The sequence below is a fragment of the Macrobrachium nipponense genome, chromosome 19 (genome assembly GCF_015104395.2).
Source record: "Macrobrachium nipponense isolate FS-2020 chromosome 19, ASM1510439v2, whole genome shotgun sequence".
Classification (NCBI taxonomy): domain Eukaryota; kingdom Metazoa; phylum Arthropoda; class Malacostraca; order Decapoda; family Palaemonidae; genus Macrobrachium; species Macrobrachium nipponense.
Window position 1 is genome coordinate 33,147,965 of NC_061088.1, and position 22,500 is coordinate 33,170,464.

Below are 22,500 nucleotides of genomic sequence, written 5' to 3' on the forward strand. Positions count from 1 at the left end.
TGTGTGCGATCGCGCCGACCGGGTGTTTCTTACGAAACATTAATGTTAAAGTTTCAAAGCCAAAGGGGGGTTGGGGGTGGGGGTCCCTTTGGGAACGCAGTGTGTGGCAAGCATGAACTTAGCATGCATAGGAAAGAATTGGCAAAGAGGCAATTATGGGTGGTGTTCATAAGTGTGGTATAAAGGGCAGATTTCAGATAGCGATGAATAGTTTTATGGTGGAAATGAATGAAGCTAGTGTTAGGATTTGTTGATGGGGGAGACTGTGAGCAAAAAAGGAGCTGAAACGACGTTGTGTTTTGTCCATTTGGCTGATAATTAATGTGTGGATGGAGAAATACAAGAGGCTGTAGAAAGAACAGTGGATGAAAGTGCGCATTTGTGTGGTAAAAAGAACGTGCAATTTCTGATACTTGCAGACGATACTGTATTGACTTATGACAGTGAAGAGAAACTGCAAAGATTGGTGACAGTTTGAAAGCGCGTCGAAGAGAAGGCAGTTAGAAGGAAACGCGAGCGAGAGGTTTTGAGGGTACTTTCGAACCAGAAAGATGAAACCCTTGAATGTTACTTTGGTCGGGCAGAATATAGAGGCAGTAGATTCTTATAAACATTTTGAAGTGATTTCCGGTGATGGTAAGATTGGGAGGAAACCTAAAGTGCCTATGGAAGTAGGGTTTGAATATATGAAGATTCTGTTGAACTAACTCTCCTCTATGGAAATAAAGTGTAGATGTTGAATGTAAGCGAAAGTTGTAGAAATGAATTGTTTACGTAGTGTTTATAGTATAAGGAGGATTAAAACGGTAAAACAGATGGGAATACGTAAGAGAAGTGTTAGCATACACATAAGGTAAGCCTTCTGATCGGTTGGACGAAGTGGCTAATGTGTTTGCAACGCGGGATGTTCATCCACGATTTACCAGTTTTAAATATGAATGTGGCAATGATAGTTGCCCATTTCTTTTATTGGAAGCCATCTGCTGTGGGGACAATGGCTTCATGTTAAAACACACACCCACACACTATACACACACTTGAACTCATGCACCGTTGTACGTTCAACGTGCCTGGGTGAAGAAAGTTTGCATTCCAAGGTCTCGCCTTTTTTTCCATGAATCGCTCCAGTTCCGAAATGTTCTTCCTACTCGACATAAGTCGATTTTATTTGGTTATATTTTAAACTTGTTTTTTTTTTATATTTTTTATTTATTTGTTTATTTTTGTCTGTGTTTCGTTGCAAATATTTTTTGGTTAATGTCTTTTCATTCAGTTTTTTTGGGGGACGTGAAAGACTATTTGGTTTTTTAAAGCCATAATTATATAATTACTCGCTTGTCAATATATTCGTCTCTTGATCTGTTCTTGCTTCTTGTCTTCGGGTAGAGAGAGCGTCATATGTAAAACAGAATTAGGATCCACTCATTTCCAGCTTCCAGATGTGTTGCCCTAAAAGGCCGGAGTCCCAGAAGCTGTTAACCTTCATTTTCTGGACATGAATTTTAACAAAGGATAAGGTGAGGCTGTCAGCCAGTTGCTCCCCCCCCCCCCACCCCCACCCCACCCCACCCCCTTCAGCTGGTCGTGGAGGGTTAGTGCGCCCACCACGGAGGACATTTTTATATGGTCACCCGTCCACGTATTGACTTGACCCAGCGGTGCTAAGTTACTGAATTATCCTTATTTGTTAAGATATTTCATCACTTCGTCCTGCAGCTGATTCAGAAGTAAAAGGTTGAATTTGGCAGCGGACGGTGATTTGTGTCTTTTTGTTCATTAGAGCCACCCCAAATAGAGAAATGTCAAAAGTCTCATATTTTATTTATGTACAGTTAAGTAACATCTTAGTTTTACCAGAACACTGAGCGTGATTAATAGCTCTCCTAGGGCTGGCCCGAAGGATTAGATATTTTTACGGGGCTAGGAACCCATTGGTCGCCTAGCAACGGGACCTATAGCTTATTGTGGGATCCGAACCACATTATATCGAGAAATGAATTTCTATCACCAGAAATCAATTCCTCTGCTGTGGACGAGCCGAGAATTGAAATTCGGACCATCGGATTGGTAACTGAGCGCGAAAACCAGGAACTCATTCATATATATAAAATATATAATATATATTCATGTATATATAATCTATATATTTCTGAATATTATGTAATATATATAAACCGTAACAGTAATACGAATAGGCCGAAGACCTACATTAGTTATATATTTTTGCTGGGGTATATAAGCGTTGTCGGTATGGTGTCATGCTACTTTTTATTCGCTCCTAAGAAAAGTCCTTGCTTAACTGGTTGGGTGAGACCAGTTGCTTGCTTTTGCTCGCTGCTGCTGCTGCTGCCTGCTGCTATCATCATAGCTCTGCTTTTGGCTAAGCAGACTTCGGAATATGCTGGCGGTCCCCAGCAGTCAGGGGCAGGAGCAGAAAGGAGGCTGGGAGGGGTCGGGAGATTAGGTCATCGCAATCTCCGAGTGAAAGTCCTCGTGTGTCGATGACCTTTGTAGTTGTGACGCCGTTTTGAAGCGACGCATCCAAACAGAAAGTTAATCAAACTGGTAAAATAGGCGAAGGAAAGCCAGTGATTATGAGTGGACTATCAAGTAGGAAGACGAAGGTAAGTAAAAAAAATAAAGAAAAATAAAAACCAGGTTCCTGAAAGTAGCCGCGAATCCATTTGCCAACAAGATCCGATATATACGATCAGTTAAGCGAGCAAAACAAGCGAGGACATGGAGGCAATTTGAGTTCATGAACATAAAAGAAAAAAAAAAATAATGTTGATGCCGGTCCCGAATAAAAAGTGAAATTCCTCTTTACTGAGCTGACTCCGACTTAATGCAGAGATGCTGCTTCTTATGCCTAAATACTGAATCAGGCAAGCAAGCAAGCAAGCAAGCAATATATAAATATGGGACTGCAGATAGATGGCGTTCGTGGCGAACTGGGAAAATAAGGAACAGACGGACAAGTAGAAGTAGCTATGACTTCCCCTTGCCAAAAGGATTCTAACAACGTCTGCCTGACCCCTCCCATGTCTGTACCCCAATCTTCATGCAGGCCCCCTGTCAACCCCTCCCTAGTTACTGTCCTGCATCCCTCCTATCACCCCCCACCCCACCACCGGCATCCCTCTCCCTGCCTGCCAGGGGTTGGGGTATGGGGGGGGGGGCACTCCTCCCAAGATCGAGGAGGGACGTGGGAGACTGGTTTTTGGCGATTCCTGATGGTTTACTTTTGTTGGGGGACTCCTACGGGTGGACCCGTAAACACGCTTTGGCTTTTGTTGCAAGGGACCTCTCTCTCTCTCTCTCTCTCTCTCTCTCTCTCTCTCTCTCTCTCTCTCTCTCGGTGTTGCTCTATTTAGTTATGTTCCTCGGCGTGGGAACGAGCTCAACGATTAATTAGTGGGTGTAATATATATATATATATATATATATATATTATATATATATATATATGTATCTATATATATATTTATATATATGTGTATATATATATATATCATATATATATTTATATCTATATATGTATATATGTATATTATATATATTATATATATATATATATATATTATGATATATATATATATATATATAGGAATATCGTTGATAAAACATTGGGTAGTCACAGGAAGACAGCAATCTAAGAAGCATGCTTTATTTATATTATATTGTTGAAGCAACATGAAACGTTTCACATAAATAAAGCATGCTTCATAGACTGCTGTCTCCCTGGGACTCCCAAATGTTTTATATATATATATAAATAAACAGATTTTACATTTTCCCTTCCATGTTCCTATGCCGGTTTATGCAGTGATTCCTTGAGCATGCTTGTGTATCAGGAACGGTCGTGCATTCCGTGTTAGTCTAAATTTGCTAAGGTGTCGTCTATTCAACGGAATGATCATCTGAATCCTGGATACTCTCATAACCTTGTCCGGATCTTTCCTAGATAGTGAGCCCCCCCCCCCCCCCCCCCCCCCCGACCCCCCCCCGCAAGGGTTTTTCACCCTAAACAAAAGACTAATTATCCTAAAGATAATGACCCCAAGAAATATGAGTTCTAGCTAACGACCCCTTATGACCCTTGGGGCCAAAATCTTGGAAAGATATCCCCGTCCTTTTCATTTAAAGATTGTTGAGTTGGTTGCAGTGATGTGATTAACGATTGTTAAGTTGGTTGCAATGATGTGAAGTTGTTAGCGACCAAATATCCAGTTCATTAAACTATCCCGTAGGGCGTGAGTGCCTTCAGTGTATCTTGTGTGGTGCACTGTAGGCATTACTGAAGGTTCTTTGCGGCGTCCCTTCGGCCCATAGCTGACACCGCTTTCATTCGTTTTTCTCTGCCTCCATTTCATGTTCTTTTCCGTCTTCCTTTCCATCCTCTCCTAGCAATGGTTTCAACATTTGCTTCGTTGCTGAATAACCTCGTAGGTCCCAGTGCTTGTCCTTTGTCCTAAATTTGACATTAAGAAAAAGAGTTGATAAAACTCGAGTTTTGCATTAACCTCTGTTATATTCCATGCCTGCGTCAGTTTCAGTTTGCTAGTGTCCACTCGGGCTCTCTATCGCCGCCACATTCCGTTGGAGTGTTTGAGTATATCATTGCCGATCACATGAACTTTATTTTGCCAAGAGGTAGGAAAATGAAGAGATTTATAGTAATGTTATTTCTTACAGACGGATTAAGGCAAATGTGATTGCTGGTTCTCGTCTGGTATGATTTGGACATCTTGATTTTTAATTTTTATTTATTTATTTATTTATTTTTAGATTCAGTGTCCGTTTTCAAACAAATGCCTTTCAGATGGAGAATCCACACACACACACACACACACACATATATATATATATATGTGTGTGTGTGTGTTTGTGCGCGCGCGCGTGCGTGTATATCTACAGGGGAACATGCAAACGTTTGGACTCCAAATTTCGACAACTGACATACGAAAAAATGAGGGGGTGTTAGTAATAATTACCATATTCGCCTTGAAGAGACGATACCGGTTAGTATTTATTCACAGTGTTTCACTTGCATACGTACATCACCTGGTGTGATTTTAAGTATTATAAATATAATATATATAAAGTACAGTCGAAAATGATAATATTAAAGTAATGAGGTCTTCATTAGTTTTGCACCAGTGAACATATCTAGAGAGAGAAAGAATGATGATCGTTCTCCAAGTCAAGTATATCTTAGTTTAACCAGACCACTGAGCTGATTAACAGCTCTCCTAGGGCTGGCTCGAATGATTAGACTTATTTACGTGGCTAAGAACCAGTTGGCTACTTAGCGACGGGACCTACAGCTTATTGTGGGGTCCGAACCACATCAATGAATTTCCAATCAGCAGAAATAAATTCCTCTGGTTCCTCGCTGTCAGCAGCGGGAAGCGAACTCGGCTACCAGAGTGATAGGCGAGTACGCAACCCACTCGTCCACTGAGGAACTCGTTCTCCAAGAAAAGGAGACTTTTCTGAGGGGGAAAATATCGAGAAAAGTAAATGAAACTTGTAGAAAAGGTTCGAAGGAATTTTCCCGCGTAGAGAAAAGGACGCCAAGAAAAGACAGAAAATAATCTCGTAAAGATAATGAGTAAGTTCTCACCGATAAGCGAGTAGAGCAAGCGTCTCAGCGGCGTGGTTGGTATGGTATTAGCGTCCCACATCGGCGGTCGCTGGTTCGATTCTCGGCCATTGAGGAGTGAGAGATGTGTGTTTCTGGTGATAAAAGTTCACTCTCGACGTGGTTCGGAAGTCACGTAAAGCCGTTGGTCCCGTTGCTGAATAACCACTGGTTCCATGCAACGTTAAAGCACCATACAAAAAACGATAAGCGAGTAGAAGCAGTGATCGAGAGGAGCAAGGAAGAGGAAGAAAAAAATGGCGAAGAGTCTGAAGACAAGAAGGAAACATGACCAGGAATAGAGACAGTTTTTCCAAGAAGTGCAGATGCAGAAGACTGGGGCTTTACCGAAGCAGGCAGGTGGGGAGATGACGTAGATCCTCGCGACTCCTCACGCGGTGCACTGTATGCATTACTTAAGGTTCTATATAACGTCCTTTCGGCCCCTAGCTGCAACCCCTTTCATTCTTTTTACTGTACCTTCACTCATATTCTTCTTCTTCCATCTTGCCATCCACCTTCTCCAAACAATTGTTTCATAGCGCAACTGCTTCGAGGTTTTCCTCCTGTGACACCTTTCAAACCTTTCTACTGTCTGTCTCTGTTTCAGAGCTGAATGACCTCATAGGTCCCAGTGCTTGGCCCTAGGCCTCAATTTTATAGGCCATCCTTCCATCAAGGAATTTTTCCCTTGGCTCCCCTTTGAGAAATTGAAATCGAAAATGTTCTGCGTGCGAGGGTAATGTAGACCTTGGGGGCAGCCCCTCCCGTCCTGCGAGAGGAAACGCTCCAAAAGCACAGGGGCCCCAAAAGGTCAGGAACAACCCTCCTTGCCATTCAATTAGCTCAACATGAAAGTCAGTATCTCTCTCTCTCTCTCTCTCTCTCTCTCTCTCTCTCTCTCTCTCTCTCTCTCTCTGTGCATTTGAGTGATCCTTCACAGTGGAGTGACCTACTCTCCTCGTCTGAAAAACCTTTTCCTTCTTGTTAAGTGTTGCCTCATTCATTCTCATTATGCACAGAGGAATGTCAGGTTTCGCAAGTCATGCCAGTTGCCACTGACAGACAGACAGACGACAGACAGACAAAGAGAGAGAGAGAGAATTTGGATGAAGGGTAAGAGGGAATTTGAAGAGCAGACGTTGGCTGTTGTCGGGTTAGAGAGAGAGAGAGAGAGAGAGAGAGAGAGAGAGAGAGAGAGAGAGAGAGAGAGCCTTGAGCAATCAAATCTAATAGAGAAAGTGGCAGACATTGATGATTGTTTAATATAAGAGAGAGAGAGAGAAGGCCTTAAGTAATCAAATCTAATAGAAAAAGTGACATAAATTGATGATTGTTTAATATAGAGAGAGAGAGAGAGAGAGAGAGAGAGAGAGAGAGAGAGAGAGAGAGAGAGAGAGAGATTCAGAATGCCTCAAGTAATCAAATCTAATAAAGTAACAGAAATGGATGATTTATGTTTAATATAAGAGAGAGAGAGAGAGAGAGAGAGAGTTCAGGATGCCTTAAGTAATCAAATCTAATAAGTAAACAGAAATTGGATGATTTATGTTTTATAAAGAAGGAAGAAGAGGAGAAGGAAGAGTTCAGGAGGCCTTAAGTAATCAAATCTTACTAAAGTAACAGAATTACAGATTAGGTTTAGATAAGAGAGAGGAGAGAGAGAGAGAGAGAGGCGGTGTGGGTTGGGGGGTTGGGGAGGGGGTGGGGGCGTAAGGCGTTAAGGCTTCAATGTGTAATCGCAAGGTGCGTCCCACTACTGTAAAATATCTCATCCACATCGCAAACTGGTTGAAAACAAGTCAGCGACCTTAATTGAGTGGAGAATTCATCTGTGCCCAGCTTTGGATCATCATACGAGGCGCTTGTGTCGACTACAAGTGAGTCGTCAACTTGTGTTCACCATGTTTGTGATGTGTGCGCGATAAGTTACCGACGTGTACTTACAAAGCATTTTCACTGTAGTGTCGGTTAATATTCATTATTGATAAAGAACTTTTTTTTTTTTTTTACCTCTAATGGATTCCTCTCCTTTTTTTTTTTTCTTTTTTTTTTTATTTATTACATTTTTTTTTATTCGTTCTTTGCTTCCTCCATCCTGCTGTCTCTCTGTGTCTGTCTATTTCTTCAGTATTTTAATTCCCGAATTTTTTTACTTCAGATAGATTTCTCACTCATGATTCCTCTGTCTCTTGGACCCGTTGCCTATTTTTCTTTTATATTCGTATGTTGGTTATCAGTTATCATTTAATAAGTCTCTCTCTCTCTCTCTCTCTCTCTCTCTCTCTCTCTCTCTCTCTCTCTCTCTCTCTCAGATTAAACATTATCATCAATTTCTGGCACCTTCCATATTATATTTGATTAGATAAGGCCTCTCTCTCTCTCTCTCTCTCTCTCTCTTCTCTCTCTCTCTCTTCTCTCTCTCCTATTGTTTTTTTTTTTTTTCCCTTTATTTTTTTTTTTTTTTTTTTTTTTCGGGGGACGTTCTCCTGAGCGTAAGAATTAAATAAAAATACCGAAATTTTAAATAAATGTTAAAATAGAAGTAAAACCCAAAATCAAAACATCTCGAGGAAATCTTCGACTACTACGAGTCTCAGTGGGAAGCTACTCAGCATTGAGCTGAATTTGTATTTTGTATTACTAATCTGTTAAAATTTCAAGAGGATTAGTTTATTGCAGGATCATTCATCATATAGAAAAATGCAGAAATAGCTAGTTATCCATATCAGGATGATGACCTCAATTGGATTAGTTCATTGTACTCTAGTGATATAGTATTCAAATCTGATAAAAAAAATCTTATCTGTCTTATGAGTAGTATTACAAAAGCACCAAGCTGCAATTAAATGATCAAATGCATTCGGTTCCACTTATCAAGTAGACCCAGTTCCTTGATTGGCTTTGTTGCTTAGTCCTTAGAAAATTTTTGAATAGTTTGACACTGCAAGTTTTGATAGTATTCCTCTTGTATTCTTGTTTTTACAAATTTTATTCATCCGGTACTTCATTTAGAAGCTGAACTCTGATATTCCAGCGAAGGTGGCTAAAAGGAACAATGTCTGGAATACAAACGCCCTATTAACGAAATGGAATGGAAGTAAACCTCGCTTTAATTGGATGTTTGTGCAATTTGGGGGGATCCGGCGTTTTCTGCCTTCACCTTCTTAACCGTCTTAGGAGTTAGGAGTTGTTATCGGTTAGTATGATATCTTCCTTGTCTACTTGGCTTTCATATGGTATGATATCTTCTCGTCTATCTTTCTTGTCTACTTTGCTTTCATATGGCTTACTGCTGTACATCATACAGGATGCCAGTTTCGCTTGGCAACGAATACAAATTTGTAAACAGATGAATCATTCTTCACCTGCGCTGTCCTCTCTTGAATATAGCGTGAGAGATGGCCCCTGATATGGGTTTCTTTTGCTTCGAAATATTTCGTTGGTTTTCATGGGAATGACTTTGGCGATCCTACATTTTCATTCACTAAAGAAAGATTTGGGAGTCTTAGTTTTCCCCACCGTTTACTCGTTCATTTTGACAAGCAATGCCTTTGGAAGGTTTTTTCAACTTGTAGATTTTGGACTGTATTCATGACTTCTTTACTAAACAGTTCCTCGAGCTTCTTAATGGAAATGACCTGGCCATAATAGCCAGTTATGAAAATTGAATTATGACTGTCACATCCTGCCATCTTACGTCGCCCACTCATCATGAATTGCAGATTTTATTGTTCCTCTGAGATTGATTATTCCATCACGAATGTCTTTGTGTGCTTGTGGGTCGTCTTCGGGTCGTCAGGCTTTGTCGAGAGGGAAAACATCTTGAACCTTCTCATTGTGAAGTATAAGTATATCTAGTTTTACCAGACCACTGAGCTGATGAACAGCTCTCCTGGGACTGGCCTGAAGGATTAGATATTTTTACGTAGCTAAGAACCAATTGGTCACTTGGCAAAGAGACCTACAGCTTATTCTGGGATCCGATTTCGAGAAATGTATTCTGATTCCACGTTGACCGAACCGAGAATCGAACTTCGGGCCACCGGATTGGCAGCCGAGCGCGAAAACCACTCGTCCAACGAGGAAGTACCTTCTTTTTGTGAAGGTTTCTGCCTTGATTTCCCATTTGTGTTGCTCAGTTGTTATATGTCAGTGTTAATTGATTCCTGACTTAAGAAATATATTTCCCGTAGGGTGGTAATGCTATCAGTGCGCGTCACGCGGTGTACTGTAGGCGTGCGTTCTTAGGCCACTAGCTAAAACCCCTTTCATTTCGTTTACTGTACGTCTGTTCATATTACCGTCTTCCATCTTACTAACCCTCTTTTTTTACTCCCAATTTCCGCGCAAAATAACCTCATGTGTCCCATCTCTTGGTCTTCTTCCTAAATTGAATATTCCAATTCCCAGAAATATATTTCACTGTATTTCCCGAACTGATATAGGTACTTTGTTATCCAGATGACCTGTCAATATTTTATATTTCATTTCATTTTATCTAGCAGTTTTGTGTATAGAGAAGCTTGATCAATACTCCAGTTGGATGTCAGGAAATAGAATTGTCTCTTATTTTTTCAATTCGACTGCCCCTTACTACTGCGGGCATTCTTTTCCAATCTCTAGATAACAAGAAGGCCTCCTCCTCACTCATCTGGGCATCGTGCCCTTTTCTTGGGGTAGGCACGTTTCTTCCGACTCCGCCTTCATCTCAGTCATGCATGTCCCAAACGGTGTCGCTTCACATACATACATACATACATACTCACAGTATATACACCTATATACACTACTCACTCACTCACACACACACACACACCACACACACACACACACACACATATATATATATATATATATATATATATATATATATATATATATATATATATATATATATGTGTGTGTGTGTGTGTGTGGTGTGTGTGTATGTAATATATAATATTACATGCTTAGGAGCATTTATTAAGAAAATTGATGCATTATTTTTTTTGACGAATTTTAGGCGCTTCGTCTTCCGGGCTTAAGTGCTCTTAAAAGAGAGAGAGAGAGAGAGAGAGAGAGAGAGAGAGAGAGAGAGAGAGAGAGAGAGAGAGAGAGAGAGAGAGAGAGAGAGAGAGAGAAGACTTATATTTTTAGTATTGCGCAGGGCGTGCGTCACCTTGCGTCCGTTTGGCATTTGTTGGCGTTTTGGCACCTTTCCCATCGTGACGTAATACTTGTTTGCTTGAATTCTCTTCTCTCTCTGTCTCCCTCTCCTAACACACGCAACACACACAGATGGCGATTGATAACCTCATTCACGTGGGTACGAACAGGCGTCTCCCCAGCGTGCCGTTTTCTCTGGCTATTGACCCTACAGGGAAACCTCTTCGGAATCGAATTGCATTCAGACCTTTGCAGAAAACTTAGTTTTGTCAAATTGCCGACGGACCTCCTTGGTTTAGCCAGGCGCTTGAGTTGGCACTTTTGAATTCCGGACCTCAGGATTGTCCCTGGAACTATCATAAGCACATAAACTGGCCCAGCAAATATAAAGTAATTGGTCATTATTAATTTTATTATTTCATCGAAAGAAGAATAAACAGGTGGTGTCATTGACATCTCGCAGAGTCTGAAGCGATTGGCCGTGAGTATTTTGAAATGGGTACAAAGACCTCTGTCCTTTGTTCCTGCACTCATAAAGAAGGAATCTCTCTCTCTCTCTCTTTCTCTCTCGTTGGTTATACGAGACATAGACTAATTAATTCCAACATCGTTGCTCTCGCTACCTTGTAAGGTGTGTTTACCGGAAGGACACAATTCCTCTGTATTTTGTAGCAGTGTGTATCTAAGTGTATCTACTATACAGCGATATCAACAACCACAAAAACATTCGCTCGAGGAAGGTGGTACATAGTTCTTCCCTAGCACGTCGTAGTAGTGGGAAGTATCCACAAGCTTGTATTTAAAGCATGATGACGAGCCTATGTTGTTCCTGAATGGTTCAACTAAAACGAAAGCCTGTAAACACTTTTATTTTTTTAGCTCCATTTAGGAAGCTAAGCCCCCTCCCCACTCTCTCTCTCTCTCTCTCTCTCTCTCTCTCTCTCTCTCTCTCTCTCTCTCTCGTCGGTTATACGAGACATAGACTAATTAATTCCAACATCGCTGCTCTCGCTACCTTGTAAGGTGTGTTTACCGGAAGGACACAATTCCTTTGTATCTCGTAGCAATGTGTATCTAAGTATATCTTCTGTATAACAATAACAACCACAAAACACACTCACACTCAAAGAAGAAGGGACACTGTTCTTCCTTAGCACGTCGTAGTAGTGGGCCGTATCCACTATTCAACCAACAAACAAAAACGGAAGTCGATTTTGCTCTTGCCAGGAATTTGTGTGTGTTTTTTCTTTTCTTTTTTTTTCTAAACGAGCATCTTTACTACTTGGCGATTCTGTGTAATAGTGTTGAAGTTCGAGTTGTTCGTTTGTTGGTGTAGCTGCGGCTGTTGTTGTCTCGGTTGGTTTTATTGTGTCTGGGGTGGTGTTGCTCTTCTCGGTTGTTCGTCTGTCTGAATTTCACAAATCGTCGCTTTTTGAAAGTTGGTTTGGCGGGAGCGGTTTGGCAATATCCATCAGTTGCATTCCTATTTTGATTCTGTTTTGTAGGAGCTACGACTTTTGGCCTTCCCAAATCGGACGAATTCTCTTCGGTTTGAATTCCTGATGGCATGCTACGCGTGAGTGAAAGAGTTCTCATGTTGGTAAGTTAACAAGTCAACACGTTAATTCCTGAAGAACTTTTGTTGCTAACGTTACCATTCAGTTTATATGGATAAAGTCACAGATTTTTTTAATATGCTTCACACTTGGATACATATATCAACTGCAAAACAGGTAGGAATGTTTATAAATGTCATCATAGGAATTGGAATTTGGTAAATCGTTTATTTATTCATATTTATTCACCGTTACTGGACCTTGTCGAAGGTATAGGCTCTCTGCTGAACCCTTTTGTCCTACGCCTCATTAGACCAGAATTACCCTGATACACAGACTCGATGCCCTTACGTGGCCAGGCCGGAGGGCCAAAGAAATGGAAGGGTGTTGAAAAAATTGCTGGGTGTAACCGCTTGGGAAGTGACGGACCCGATTTTTGAAGATTAAAAGACCACATATATGGAAAGCGGTTTTGGTTTTTCGTTTTTATTCAGTAGGGTGGGAGGCTTGATGACCTTATCGGTGCCAGGCCTGAAGCGAAACAAATTGAGACTCCCTAAAAGATAACTAATCAACCAAATAACGTAAAGCTCTGTGTCAGTGAGCAGGGGATAAACGTCTAGACTTAGGGAATAGAATTCACATGTCTACTCCAAGAAATTTAGGTTTCAGATTGTTTTTTTTTTTTTTTTTTTTTTTTTTATCGCTTGGGTATCCATGTATTCGTATGTTGGTTTTACCTGTAAACACAAGATTTTACGTAACAGAGAGGACAACGGAGCTGGCACCCTAGTTTACCCCAGGCCTGATGGAAACTGATAAACGAAAGAGAAAGAAATTAGAGACGTACCGCCTTTTAGAAGAAGGAAGATTATACCAACCATTTTTTTTTAACTGCAAAAGAAGGAAGATTATACCAATCATTTTTTTAAAACTGCATAAGAAGGAGGATTATACCAACCATTTTTCAAAACTGCTTTTGCCCCCGGAAACATTATTTAGTCCACGCCCTCTGAAAAGAAGGGAAGGAATGAACTGGGGGTCCTAGCTCCCGGGGGAACGTCAGAATCCCCCTTGGAAAGAAGGTTATATACTTAAACAAATATAGCCGCAACACGAGCATTGCACCAGAGAAGTGAAGAAATGTCGTGTGTCTTCTTCATAAATGCAGCGTAATCCCCAGTACAAAGAACATCATTAAGGACATCTTTGTAAGGAGAGATCGTTAACCTTAGTGGAATTTCCCTTTGTAAAGAATGAAAGGATTAAAAATAGAATAAAAAAATGAGAAAAAAAAGACGAGGGAAAAATCGTGGGCGAGTTTTGTTCGTCCCCGGTCATAAACCACTGACATTTGTGTTCGCCTTTGTGAAGGATCCACTGGTGAAAGGGAAAAAGTTACCAAATTATATATATATATATATATATATATATATATATATATATATTATATATATATATATATATATGTGTGTGTGTGTGTGTGTGTGTGTGTGTGTGTGTGTGTTTTTTGTAGATCTATATACATTATATATATATATATAGGTTTTTATTTTATAGAAAGATGATTACGGAAAATTTGGAATTGGAGGGGGGGGAAGAAAAATAGATTTGGTAACTAAAGAAGCTAAACGAGTTCAAGGGTATGACGTAACGTAAATAAAATATATAATATATATATATATGTGTATATATATATATCTTATGTATATATATATATATATATATAAGTAAGAACGTCAATTAGAATTGGAGAAATTAAATACGGGGAAAGTCAGAACATGTAAAATTGTAATGGAGGTAAACAGCGACGGGGATGAAAAAAAGTGTTAAACAAAAATTGAGAGAAATGAAGAAGCCGAATAGACAGAAATTGAAACTAATGGATGTAAATTCCACGGGTTTGTAACCCCGTCAATTTTGTAGTTTATCTTCATTTGGTTGGCGATTTATGGAGGCTTTTGTTGTGTGTTATGTGAGTTCTCGCGCGCGCGCATAAATACATTACCGTGGATGGTTTAGTTTTTTCCTTTTTTTCTGCTTTTTTATTTTTATTTATTTTTTTTTTTTTTTAGAAAACATAATAATCTAATTGTTCTTGCTTGGATGTCGGCTTTTAAAACCTGTTAGTAGATGTAATATTATTGGGTCTACTCCGTTTGCAGTTTATATTATTATTACTGATTATTATTACTCACTTTAAACATTCCTGTTGATACCATAACTATTATATGGTTTCATTTAGTATTATTATTATTATCTATTTTATTATTCTTATTATTATTATTATTTTTATTATTATTAATTATTATTTTATATATGCTGGAAGAAGACCTTCATTAATGCATGTTTTGCTGAAAATAATGGCTATTTTAGCCGCGCTTATTTTGTATATAAGTTTCTCTATCCTTCTTATTATTTACTTTTATTCTGTACAGAAGAAAAAGTCCAGTAAATAAGAAACATAGAGAAACATCTTTTACAAAATAAACGCGGTTAAAATAGCCATTATTTTCAATAAAACGTGTATTATTATTATTATTATTATTATTATTATTGTTATTATTATTATTATTATTAATTCATTATTATTATTATCATTATTATTTTTATCGATAGATACCTTTGCAATGCATTTCCTTACCTTTATTATTATTTATTTTATTATTTATTATTATTATTATTAATTAGTTATTATTGTATTATTATTATTATTAGAGATTCAGACAGACACGAAATGTGTATGAAAGGAAATGAGGAAGCCAAGTCAGCCGCGAAAGCAAACATGGCTGAGGCGTCGCCTGTCTGCTGCATGATTTTCCCGGACGCATTTCCAAAGTTCTCTCATTTCCACGACATTTTCCGCGCCCCCTTTTGCCTTTGCGTATTCCATCCATTTGTGAGATCCGACCTCCCCCAGTTTTTCGAAATTTACGGGAACATTTTCCCACCAGTCACATTTTGCAGAGCTGACGTCAATGGCCAATTTTTCCTTTTCTCTGTGCCGACTTTTTTTTTTTTTTTTTTTTTTTTTTTTTTTTTTTTTTTGTTTTTTTTTTTTTTTTTTTTTTTTTCGTACGGACTTACCATTGAAAAGAAAAGGTCACTCACAGAGCGCTCACCTCGATCGCCTTTTTATGCTCATTTTCGATGTCTCGTCGTCAATCGAAGCGGGAGGTGTTTTGCAGAAGATAATAATTTCGGTAGTTCATTGGCCCTCTCTTGAGGAAGAGAGGCCGAGAGGTGGTACGTGTGCGTGTCCGTGGTTGTTACTCTAAAACGCACATACATTACATTATATTGAGTCTGACTACTTCACCGTGATTCATGCATACGCATTAAGGTACAAATGTCCTTTCATATCTCATTCGCTCTTCCTCAGAATTAATATATTTTCATATTTGTTAACTTGACACGATTCGCTTCACTGGACGTCCTGATTCCTGGTTTCCTAGGTTCGCGCCCGGGGGCCGACGAAACTATTATCAACTAAAAATTCCCCTTCAGTTAACAAATATGAAAATATATTAATTCTGAGGTAGAGCGAATTAGATATTAAAGGACATTTGTAGCTTAATGCGTATATATATATACATGTATATGTATATATATATATATATATATATATATATATATATATATATATATTATATATATATATATATATATCTAATGCAGAATCTAGTGGTCATTTTTACCAGATACATATGTAACTGTAATAGCCACAATAGCCTCTTAGTATCTTCAATTCTTCGTCACTTTTTTCGATAAGTTTGTCACCACAAAGCCTTGAGATCCAAGTGCAAGAAATATGAAGAAATGATGATGCCCGGTAGCGGGAAACGAACTCGTATTACCGTAATCACGACCAAGGTATATATATACCTTGATCACGACGAGGTCACATTGCCGACCTGAGGTGACGTCTTCGCGGATATGGTATCGCGAGTTCGTTTCCCGCTACCGGACACCATCATTTCTTGGATCTTAAGGCTTTGTGGTGACAAGCGTATCCAAAAAAGTGCGAAGAATTGGAGACATTAAGAGGCCATTGATGCTATTACAATTACACACACACACACACACATTGTATGTGTATATATACACACACACATACACACATATATATATATATATATATATATATATATATATATATATATATATATATATATAAAGTGTTTTGATGGCTTTTTGGTCGTATACACTGAAGCATCACATATACAAGAATGAAATTCTAAATCACAGTCAGTAATCAGATAAGAAAAAATAGGCTATAAAACACATGGAAGAGATGCGGCTTCAAATATCGGGACATTTAAAAAGTCGATCACTTACATGACTAATCTGCTGTTTGTCAGGTTCTGGAAATGTTTTAATTTTAGGGTTTTTAGAAGTCTACATTGATTGTTAATCACATTTTATATTTCTTTTCAGGTTTGTGTCAAGACGCTGCGATTTGCTTGAGGTGATCTTTGTGAGTGAGTGTAATATCGTGCCCTTTATTATTATTATTATTATTTTATTATTATTATTATTATTATTATTATTCATATGCTTATAAACATTGGGCGTAATTGATTTCAGTCTCTCTATATTTTGGCGTTTTTATGGGCTCCTTTTATTAGATAGAATTGCTGTTGTAACAACATTTTTACCAGTCATATATATATATATATATATATATATATATATATATATATATATATGTATGTATTATAAACAAATGTATATATATATATATATATATATATAATATATACACGCGCAAACATATACATATGTATATGATTATATATTAGTTAATGAATTAATTTATTTCATTCATTTATATAGATCAGACATCGTCATAGGTGAAAAAGTAAGAGACGGGGTGTGGATCCTGGCCGGTTTCGGCTTTATTTTCAATCCATTGACGAAAGGTTTGGATGAATGAACGAATCACTTGTTAAAGTGATTATAATCATATATGCATACATATACTATATGTGTATAAATGTATAAATATATATACATATACTTTAAAGTGATTATAATCATATATGCATAAATATACTATAGTCTATAAATATATATACATATACTATAGTATGTTAGTGTGTAGAAGAGAGATAAAAGCTACTAACGTCTCCCATGTTCCTGTCGGGAGATGCCCTAATGATGTGTTGTTTGTGTTTATTGGGTGATACGACCATCCTCAGGGTTTGAGTGTCAACGACTGATTGCCATCTGAGGACTGCTACCGGAGAGAGAGAGAGAGAGAGAGAGAGAGAGAGGCCAACTCATTATCTCGGGTACTCGCTCCCAGGTTTTATAGGCTATATAAACAGCGTGTACACACACACACACACACACACACACACATATATATATATGACAGTCAGGCAGAAATACAAAGTTAAGCTCAGGGTATTTAACCAAGTTTTACTAGAAAACTTTAGAAGTACGTAATACCATCGGAGCCGCCTTCTTAAAGATGAAAAGAGCGTATAGTAAAAAGTATATATACATATATACGTATATATATTAATAATATATATATATATATTATATATATATATATATATATATATTTATATATATTTATATATATAATATATATATATAGTCATAATATACATATATATATATATATATATATATATATATATATATATATTATATATATTATATAACATAATAAATCTTATATATAATATATAATATATATTATATATTATATATATATATTAAAACAATAATAATAATCGAGAAGCAGTCGTAAGATATTTAGTTTCTTCTCACTCTCTCATGCACAAACTTAAACCCAGGATAAGGTACCATGATTGAGAGATCGTTACAGAACGTTACACCACCATCCAATTGCCTTAACGAAGCGAGAATGCATTACTACCTCGGGCGGAGGTGTGATACTGATACCCCTTCCTCGTGGATGACTTGTAACGACACCGAGTTCTTTTTTGCTCTCTTTCTTTTTGTTTAGCTGCAGATCTGGTTGTCGTTCATGTGGCATTTTAGTCTTCGTGTGTTTTGATTGTTATTGAAGCCTGAGCTGTAATGTTCTTGTGAGGGATTGTCGTCTTTTCGGAAGATTTTTTCTTTTTTTACTAGCAATGTCTGCTCCAGTCTGGTCTTCGCGCACAGCTGTGCGGACAGACTTGACTGTTTGGGTGTTGAGAATCTGCTGCCGCGTATGCTGCTTCATTGTTCGGTTCGGTTCTGTCGCTGCTGTCTTATGTTGAACTGCCGTTCTTTCTCCTCCTCCTCCTCTTCTCCTTCTTCGTCTCCTTCTTCCTCCTTCTTCTTCTTCTTCTTCTTTTCCTCCTCTTCTTCTTCTTCTTCTTCTTCTTCTTCTTCTTCCGCTGTCTTTTGCAAGAAACTTCTGGGATGTCTTCAAGAACTTTTCGCGTTTGATGCCTCGTGTTGAAGGGGATTCAACTTGAGGTTTTGTAAAAAAAAAAAAAAAAAAAATCTTTCGATCAATTATTTTAGTTTAAACGACGGTTATTGACGGTAATATTTGTAGAACGTGCATTGTCTATCTCCAACTAAAATAAAATAGAAATCTACAAAAGGTGTAATACTTTGTGCATGATCATATGGTGATACAGTAATATCTTTAATGATATTGTATGAATATTGTTTGTTGTAATTTGTATATATATTTTTTTTTGTGAATTACAATTAGTTGCTCTGGAACCTGTAAACTAATTTCCCGTGAAAGGTATACATGTACAAAATAGAACAATCATACAAAGTGAATACGCCGGTTTTGTTTTCAAGTTGACAGACGATTATATATTTTTATTATGTAAGAAGGAAAACAATTGCTTTTGCAGCTGCAGACTCCGATTGTTGCCAAACATTTATAATTGTATGTCTTTCTTATTAGTTTTCTGTCAAAGAAAGCTATTGAGATGGTATTGTCTGTCCGTCCGCACTTTTTCTGTCCGCGCTTTTCGGTCCGCCCTCAGATCTTGGAAACTACTGAGGCTAGAGGGCTGCAAATTGGTATGCTGATCATCCACCCTCCAGTATTCAAACACACCATGAGGCAGCCTTCTGGGCTCAGTAGTTTTTATTTTATTTAAGGTTAAGGTTGCCCATGGTCGTACGTCTGACAACGCTGTAAGACAGGCCACCACCGGGCTGTGGCTGAAAGTTTCATGGGCCGCGGCTCATGCAGCATTATACCGAGACCAACGAAAGATAGATTTAGTTTCGGTGACCTTGATTATACGTTGTACAGATAACTCGATTGCGCCGAAGAAACTCCAGTTTTTTTTTTGCGGGGGAGGTGTTATTTATTCTTCACTTCTCTTTTCTTCTAGAAAACTTTTTAGCTTGATAATGACCTTATAGTCGTCTTCCTTACGAATAAGGGTGATGATATATCAGAAGATCATTGCATCATTATTACTTTATTATCCTGTTACATGCCAGTCTCTCTCTCTCTCTCTCTCTCTCTCTCTCTCTCTCTCTCAGTGTTCACTACTGCATTGTCATGTTATCCTTGACCTTTCGCCGGTTATGGGAGCGCATGCAATCAATTAACTCAGAGAGAGAGATAGAGAGAGAGAGAGAGAGAGAGAGAGAGAGAGAGAGAGAGAGAGAGAATCATGTCTTGTGAGAATTATTTTTCAATAGCTAATAGGTTCATGCTAATGATGAGGTTAGATTTCAAAGATGAAATATTCTGTGTGTGTGTGTGACATCCTTTGTTCTACTGGATTAAGGCAAATCATAAATTTCCTTCAGTTTTTTTTATTTTTTTTTTATTTCACCGTAGAAGTATTGCTTGTGGAAGCTTGTTGCCAAACATCCATATTTCTGTGACAATTTTCGGAGTCTAGTTGAGACGACCGTAGTTCCTCAGTCGTGTGTCTGAACAACCTTTCTCTTTAATAAGAAGACAGCCCAAGAAAACTTTGCAATGGAGAGAGAGAGAGAGAGAGAGAGAGAGAGAGAGAGAGAGAGAGAGAGAGAGAGGTATGCATGGTGACGCCATCAGATCACAGCTACAGGTGCAGAGGAAGCGTAAGTCAGTGAAACAAGTGATGAAGGTAATTGAGCCCTTCGAGATTACAGTATAAAGTCAGCTCAAGGCTGAAGTTGCTGGACTAACAGATGCCAACCCTATTTCGAGTGTCTCTAAGAATGCTGAGGTTTATAGTAAGTGTCGGTAACAATTTTAACATTGATTTCATTCTCTGAGTTATCCGCATTTTCAGCCCTTATTTTTTTCCTGGCCTGCTACCCGCATGAATAGATAAAGCCTGGGTTGTTCTAAGTTTCAGAAGCGCTTCGTGTCAGGTGTAAGGTCAGGTTGTAGTATGGGATCAAACCGTTAAATTTCAGATTAACTGAAAGTCGGACTGTTACTCTTCAAATCACTTCCTTTCGAGATGCGTATCTTCCTCTTCTTGATTCTCTGGGTCGAATAGGGTCGAGACGCCGGGTTACCAGCTTCGTAGGACGTCTGTCGAAATTTTATCGTGTTTGGAACGGTAATCTTGCTAACCGATAAGAAACGGCAAAAACCTTAATTGTTTCTGATATGACTGTGTGCTCATTTTAAGTAGTAATATGGAGAAAGTCTCCATGAGATGATTAAATGTTTCACAAACTATAATTGAGGTACTTTGGTGGAAGTGTCTCTTGATGATTGACACTTTTTCAAGAGTGGAGACTGTGGCGTGTTTTCTTTAGTTCTTCATTGCTATTCTCCCAGGTTTTCATCACCACTAATACTACTGCTGCTACTACTAATGATAGTTGTGGCCATAATTTGTCATCTGTGAAAACCCAATGTGCCCTTCCTTCTTACATGGTCCATTATAAGGTATTAGGCTAGGCTACCCTTCCCATACGGTCTTTTCATGAAAACTGTTTCATCCGAACTTTTGCTTTGAATCTGCTCGATTCTCCCATTCGATTCTTGTTACTCACAAGTTTGTAGTAGTTATTTATTTAATTATTTGTTTGTTTGTTTGTTTGTTTACTTATTATCCGAAATTGCCCACTAGACACGGAAGTCGAAGTCCCAAAGAATTCCCGAGTGCGTTGAGACCATAGGTGACGTCACTGAGAGTACTCTTTCTCTCTCTCTCCGATTAGTAGATTAGTACCCTCATATCTCCCTCCAGTTAAAGAAGAGATCGCCTTAATTTTTGTGTGGGTTTGGGGGTGGGGGATTGTGTTTTGGGGAAGAGGGCGAGTGATGGCTCGCCAGCATGGTACAATTATTTGGCCTGTCAAGCAAACGACGCTTATAGAACACTTGTGTTTTCTTGTCACTTTTAGTACTATGGCTGTCGTAACTCTGGTTGTTATCGCTGTCATCACTGATGTCTTCCTCAGAGTTTTAGCTGTCATCAGCTTGATTATTATTGCTCAATTATTGGGCCTGTTATTATTGTTCTTAGTTACGATTATTATGAGTTCATTTAAATTGGCTGCTATTATTACGAAGAACCTCTTGACAGGGATGAATTAAAGCCCCAGCCTCGCTGCCATCTGTCTGGCCCCTTGGCGTTCGGGGGAGTTTTGGCACGGCACTGCCACGGAGGACACTTGTCAAAAGGGTGGCTTTCCGCTGCATTTATTTGTTGTTTGTTGTTTTGGCTGTTGTTTGCTTTTCTTCGCATGTTTCTTTTTTTTTTCACGGGGGGGTGGGGGGGGGGGGAGTTATTGATACGTTTTGCCGAGGTTTCTTTAATGCTGTGCTGCTCCCCCTTGATTGTTATTGATGATATACTATGTTAAAATTTCATGTTTCAAGTTTTTTGTTGTAGTTGTGTATATATATAATATATATATATATATATATATATATATATATATATATATATATATGTGTGTGTGTGTGTGTGCGTCTGTGTTTATATATATGTATATGTATTTAAAGAAAGGCTGTTTAAGTAGCCATTTCCAAACTGTTGATGAGGGAATGTCTTCGGTAATGAATATTTCGACTTCATACTAAATGTTAATAGTTTTAGCTCATGATGCTGAGTTACTTGCACTTCACAGCTTTCAAGGTGGGTGTCCCTCAGTTTTTTATATATTTAGTCCTTATTATAATTCTAAGGCTTAAAAACCTGCTGTATCAACAGAAGAAGCTTGACTGTTGATCTGTACTCTCTAGTACAA

At 38.4% G+C, this 22,500-nt stretch overlaps 1 protein-coding gene across 2 annotated transcripts in view; it reads left to right on the plus strand.

Annotated features, from left to right (window-relative positions):
* Positions 1-22,500, plus strand: part of LOC135215791 (major facilitator superfamily domain-containing protein 6-like) — a 211,976-nt gene that overhangs the window by 120,688 nt on the left and 68,788 nt on the right. Inside the window, exon 1 of one of the 2 annotated variants that reach the window (XM_064250750.1) lies at positions 16,780-16,829. The exons of the other annotated variant lie outside the window; for it this stretch is intronic. The gene's annotated coding sequence lies outside the window, so the exon portion shown is untranslated. Of the gene's footprint in view, positions 1-16,779; positions 16,830-22,500 lie in introns of those variants that run through there. 2 annotated transcript variants of the gene reach the window in all.